This window comes from Carassius gibelio, chromosome B12, assembly GCF_023724105.1.
Source record: "Carassius gibelio isolate Cgi1373 ecotype wild population from Czech Republic chromosome B12, carGib1.2-hapl.c, whole genome shotgun sequence".
In the NCBI taxonomy this organism is placed as follows: domain Eukaryota; kingdom Metazoa; phylum Chordata; class Actinopteri; order Cypriniformes; family Cyprinidae; genus Carassius; species Carassius gibelio.
Genome location: NC_068407.1, coordinates 23491516 through 23498141, shown reverse-complemented (window position 1 = coordinate 23498141; position 6626 = coordinate 23491516).

Below are 6626 nucleotides of genomic sequence, written 5' to 3'. Positions count from 1 at the left end.
TGTTGTTACTTGTTGTACGGTGACCTTGAGTGGTTTGAAAGGCGCCTTAAATAAAATGCATTATTATTATTTTTATTATTATTATTATTATTATTAGCTGTACACTTGATAAAAAAAAATAAATATAAACTTATGCAATTGTGTATATATATATATATATATATATATATATATATATATATATATATATATATATATATATATATAGTGTACAGTTTTCCTTTATTGCATCTTGAAATAAATGTTTCTGAGTTCTGTGTTTGTTTATTTGTTTTATTTATTTATTTTATTTATTTTTTTTAGGAAGATTACAGCCTTTAATCTCCTCAAAATAAATGTGCATATAAACCATGAACAATTTAATTATAGCTGTATTTATAAAATGCTTACTAATGACTATTAATTTTGGGAGTAGGCTAGCAACAGTTGATGTTGAGGCCTAAGATATTTCTTAAGCTGTAATGATGAAAAAACAACAACAACACAAAATTGTTTTTTTTTTCTGCTGGTGATTAAAGAGATGATTAAGTCTCCCTCCCTCCCTCTCTCTCTCTCTCTCTCTCTCTGACACCAAGCCCATCCCCTCTCCCACACATTCACACAAACTCAGCACACACACTTAACACACACACACTTAACACACACACACTTAACACACACACACACACACACACACACACACACACACACACACACACACACACACATTACCCAGAGGGACAGAGTGACATCAGATGTATGGTAGTTTTTTAATTTTCTATCATCCATATAGTGTTGTATAGTCATGAAACTATGCATATTTCCTCAGCATGACTTGTCTTCTATGTGTACATTTTGTTGAAGTGTTTAGAAGCTGCACTTAAAAAAATAAAAGACATTTACTGGTTCCTTTTTTACTGTTATTTCAAAAAATCACCATGACCAAACCATTCAAGCTATCCAAAACTAATTCGCACCTGTTCTGTAAGATAAATTCTTTAAACAGTGGTAAAAGAGGATGTGGTGCTGATCCTTCAAGAGTCACTCCAAACTTATCTGTCCATAAAGCCTATAAAGAATTATTCTTAATACACAGTATTTCACAATACTTCAGCATATTATTCTAGTTAAGTGAGGGTCATTTTATCAGTAAAATACATATTATTTTTCTTTGAAAGATTTCTATAAATGATTTAAATCATACTTGTTTCTACAATAATTATTTAAAAGTAATCATATAGCGCCATCTGGTGGCCATTATTGGTACTAAGAATTGCAAGCTTGATTTATAAGTTATGATAGTTTTAATTTTAAGCTGGCTCTTGAAAATGATAAAGCTATGAAACTTACTGTGCTTCTTTCAAATGATGACTTCTACGTATATAAAAAATTATGAAGAGTTGGAATGAAGAATGTTAAAGATATAGTAAAATAACTATTGTATTTTTTTTATGTTACTTTAATAAATCGGTATGGCCACACCATTTAAGGTATCCTAAACCCATTCGCAATTTAACATCTTCAGTATATTGGCATCATGTTGAAAAAGTTTGGTGTGAACTACTTGTGTCTTCTTGGAGGAGTATGATTCATTTACAGGCTGATTTGATCATAAATCCACAATAACATTTCTGAGTTCTGTATCAATCTGTGTTGTTGTTTGTTTATTTTCATTTTTTTATTTTTCATAGGAAGATAACTGACCCTTTACTCTCCTTTTTAATAAATGTGCTTATAAACCAAGATCAAGCTATTTATAGCTGTATTTATAAGCTGCTTATTAATGACTATTTAAGTTGGGACAAGACTTTATAAAGCATGAACTGACTATTTACTAATGAGTGCAGTTATTATAAAGTGTTATCAATGCGTTTACTAATGTTAACAAATTAGACATTATTTTACAGTGTTATAAAATCCTTTAATGACTTATAAGCATTTGTGAAAGTTCTGCTTTCATTACAGCTTATTCTTCATCTGTGAGCTGAACAGTTTTACTGTTACATCCATGAGATTATGTAAATTAAGATAAATGTCATGTCACAGGATGGAATAGGTCAGTATCAAATGAGATTGAAATTATTATTTGCAGCACAAATAAGTATTTTTAGAATTTTGTTTTTAATTCCTGAAAATGTCAGAAAAGGATAAGGCCTAAGAGATTTCTTAAGCTGTAATGAAAACAGCAATGTTAGCAAAAGCAACAAAAAATAACAATTTAAAATAAAAAAAAATTCTGGTGATTAAAGAGATTATTAAGTCTCTCTCTCTCTCTCATTGTGTCTGCCACTCAGCTCATGCCCATCCCCCACTCACAGACACACACACACACACTCAGTCAGCACACATACATTCCTCAAACAGAGGGACAGAGTGAGTTGAGATGTCTGACAGTTTTTTAATTTTCTTTTAATCATACAGTGTTGTAAAGTCATGAAACTATGCATATGTCCTCAGAATGATTTGATCTCTGTATGATTTTTTTTTAAGTGTTTGGAAGCTGCAATTTAAAAATACAAGACAATTAATGATTCCCTTTTTACTGTCATTTCAAAAAATCACCACGACAAAACCGTTCAAGCTAAACAAAATCTGTTCGCAATTTAAGTTCCTCAATTTTTTTTCAACATGTAGACAAAGTTTGGTGAGTATAGTGAACATTTCCTCTGAGGAGTATGCATTAAATCAGAGCTCAATTTAAATATTCAAATCAAAATAGCCGACTTCCTGTTGGTCGTAGGTGATGACTGTGAATTAGAAAGTTGTCCGCCTTGAAAAGAACAATTTATGTACCAAGTTTGGTGTCTGTAGCTAAAACTAACCCCCCCACTTTTGACAAAAGGTGGCGCTATAGAGTGCCTCCTTCACGCCCTTTTAAAAGCTTTTGCCATTGTCTAGCTATCACTAATACTGATATGTGTTTTGAGTTTCATGTAAATCTGAGCTTGTTGTCTGCCTCAAACTCACCATAACAGAACATTCAAGTTTGACACGTTGCCATGGCAACACTATATCAGATATCAATATCCCCACAACAGATTTACATCGGCCGTGTTTTGTCATTATTCTGATGAAGTTTTAAGTAAATAGAGTAAAAATAAGATGCTGAATTCAAAGCATTTGGAAAATGACACACTTCCTGCTGCCAGTTGGTGGCGCTATAATGTTGACTCTTAATAGTCACATATACACGATCAGTATCATACAACGAACAAACCAATGAAGTTTGATCAAATTCAGGAAATGTATGTGGATGTTATTAGACATTTCCTGTTTCTCATTTCTCGCCATAAATTCAACGCCTCGCCACAAGCAAACCGTTCGAGATATCAAAAATCCCCTCGCAATTTTTCATCCCCAATGTCTTGAGATCATGTTGACCGAGTTTCGTGGCAATCAAGTAAAAAACCTATGACAAGTATATCAAATTCCAGAGCATGCTTTTTTTAAACAGCCCTGAATAGCTGACTTCCTGTTGGGCGGAGCCTATGACATAGAGCGTGAAAGTTGTTCGCCTCAATGAGATCTATAAGTGTAGTGAGTTTCATATAAATACATGCAAGCGTGTGTGAGCTATGGTTCAAGATTTCTGACGGTGTTCCAGGGGGCGCTGTAGAGCCCCTGTGCCACGCCCGGGTCCCAGTCTCTGTGGGGTCCTGATGGCCGCAGATTCCAATGAGTGTGCCAATTTTCAAGAGTTTTTGAGCATGTTAAGGCCCCCAAAACACCCCGGAAGGTTTAATAAAAAATAAAAAAAATAATAATAAGAAGAATAATCCTTAGAAGAACAATAGGGCTCTTCGCCCCTTCGGGCTTGAGCCCTAATAATAAGAATAATCCTTAGGGGAACAATAGGGCTCTTCGCCCCTTCGGGCTTGAGCCCTAATAATAAGAAATATAGCTGCAATCAGCGATGTCGGGCTCAAGCCATCAGTGCAACGCCACCCCGGTGGCATCAGGATAACTGTGCCCAGCGGGCACATGCATTCACAATATCCCTCTGGCAGTGAGGTTTTAAAGGATAAGGCAGTTAAAGGGTTAATCAGAATAATCAAGACTTTAAAATCACATTCACAGAACAATATATATATATATATATATATATATATATATATATATATATATATATATATATATAACTTTAATGACACTTTACAATAAGATTTCATTTATAAACATTATGTTAACATGAACAATATTTATATAGCATTCAGTCATGTCAGTTAATATTCCAAACTTAAACATTAAAACATTGTTTTATTGTGATTTTTTTCCAAGCACATTTTACCAATTCCAAACCATATCAATCTTAATAACTACCATTATTTTTTATTTAATCATTTATGAGTGCTATACAATAGTCCAGGAAAGCTGGAAGAGAAAAACTCCTTATATTTATGTGTGCAGAATTATTGGGCATGTTTTCTTTTACAGATGAAATGCGCTAAAAAAGAGTTTTAACTCAAACTGTAAAGCCCATGAGAAATATCAAACACAAATGCAATACAGAAATTGATAAGTTAAGACTTGGCCATTGTATAAAAATGCTGACTGGGTCATGAGGTCAGAAAAGAAGAAGAAAAAAACAGGTCAAGAAGAACTGACAAAAAGAATAGCAAAATAATTAGGAATTAATGTGAAGATTAATTTTTAGTCAATTCTGCAAGACAGACTTTCAGGAAAGGAGGTGGAATAAAAAAGAGCTCCTAAATCTTAATCCCGGATTCTGGAAGATATATTCCTCAAACCATCGGACAAGAGGAGGTGGTACTGGTCCTTCACGAGTCACTCTAATCTGTTCATAAAGCCTATATATAAAGTCTTAATATATAGTATTTCACAATACTTCATGGTATTCTAATTAAATAATTTTTTGGAATCTTTGATTTCTCAGAACCTGACACATTGTAATTCTGAGACTCCAGGAAAGTGGCAGTTCTGTAAAATGTTGGCGCTGGAGACTAAATGCTCCCTGATAGTTTCACACCTAATTCACTTAACACACACACACACATTACCCACAGTGACAGAGGGACAGAGTGACATCAGATGTATGATAGTTTTTTAATTTTCAATCATCCATATAGTGTTGTATAGTCATGAAACTATGCATATTTCCTCAGAATGACTTGTCTTCTATGTGTACATTTTTTTGAAGTGTTTAGAAGCTGCACTTAAAAAAATAAAAGACATTTACTGGTTCCTTTTTTACTGTTATTTAAAAAAATCACCACGACAAAACCATTCAAGCTATTCAAAATTCATCCACACCTGTTCTGTAAGATACATTCTTTAAACAGTGGTAAAAGAGGATGTGGTGCTAAACCTTCAAGAGTCACTCAAAACGTATCTGTCCGTAAAGCCTATAAAGAATTATTCTTAATATACAGTTCACAATACTTCAGCTTGTTATTCTAATTAAGTGAGGGTCATTTTATCAGTTAAATACATAAAATTCATATTATTTTGCTTTGAAAGATTTCTATAAATGATTTAAATCATACTTGTTTCTACAAACATTATTTAAAAGTAATCCTATAGCTCCATCTGGTGGCCATTATTGGTACTAAGAATTGCAAGCTTGATTTATATGTTATGATAGTTTTAATTTTATGCTGGCTCTTGAAAATGATAAAGCTATGAAACGTACTGTACTTCCTTCAAATGATGACTTCTACGTATATAAAAAATTAACTAAACCCATTCGAAATTTAACATCTTCAGTATATTGGCTTCATGTTAAAAAATTTGGTGTGAACTACTTGTGTCTTCTTGGAGGAGAATTAATTCATTTACAGGCTGAGTTTATCATAAATCCACAATAAAATTTCTGAGTTCTGTATCAATCTGTGTTGTTGTTTGTTTATTTTTATTTTTTTATTTTTCATAGGAAGATAACTGACCCTTTACCTTCCTTTTTAATAAATGTGCTTATAAACCAAGAACAAGCTATTTATAGCTGTATTTATAAACTGCTTACTACTGACTATTAATATTGGGACAAGGCTTTATGAAGCATGAACTGACTATTTACTAATGAGTGCAGTTATTATAAAGTGTTATCAATGCATTTGCTAATGTTAACAAATTAGACATTATTTTACAGTGTTATCAAATCCCTTAAATGATTTGTAAGTGTTTTGTAATGATTTTATTGACCTACAAGCATTTGTGAAAGTTCTGCTTGCATTAGAACTTAGTCTTGATCTGTGAGCTGAACAGTTTTACTGTTACATCCATGAGATTATGTAAATTCAAATAAATATCATGTCACAGGATGTCAGAGGTCAGTATCAAATTAATTTGAAATTATTATTTGCAGCACAAATAAGGTTTTTTAGGATTTTTAAAAATCCCTAAAACTGTCAGAAAAGGATAAGGCCTAAGATTTCTAAATTTATTTGTTTTTATAACTATAATGCATAAACTATGAAATTATACAAAATGTAAAATTTTTTTTTTTTTGGATTTACATTTAAAAAAATTAGCCTACGGCAATCATTCTAAACAGCTTGAATAAAACCTGTCAATATTTATTATAGACCACTGTAACTGTGTATAATCTAACAAACAAGTTTATTATAAAAATAAAAGTGTGTACACCAGATAAATTGGACGATAAAGAAATTGCTAACAATAGTATAATA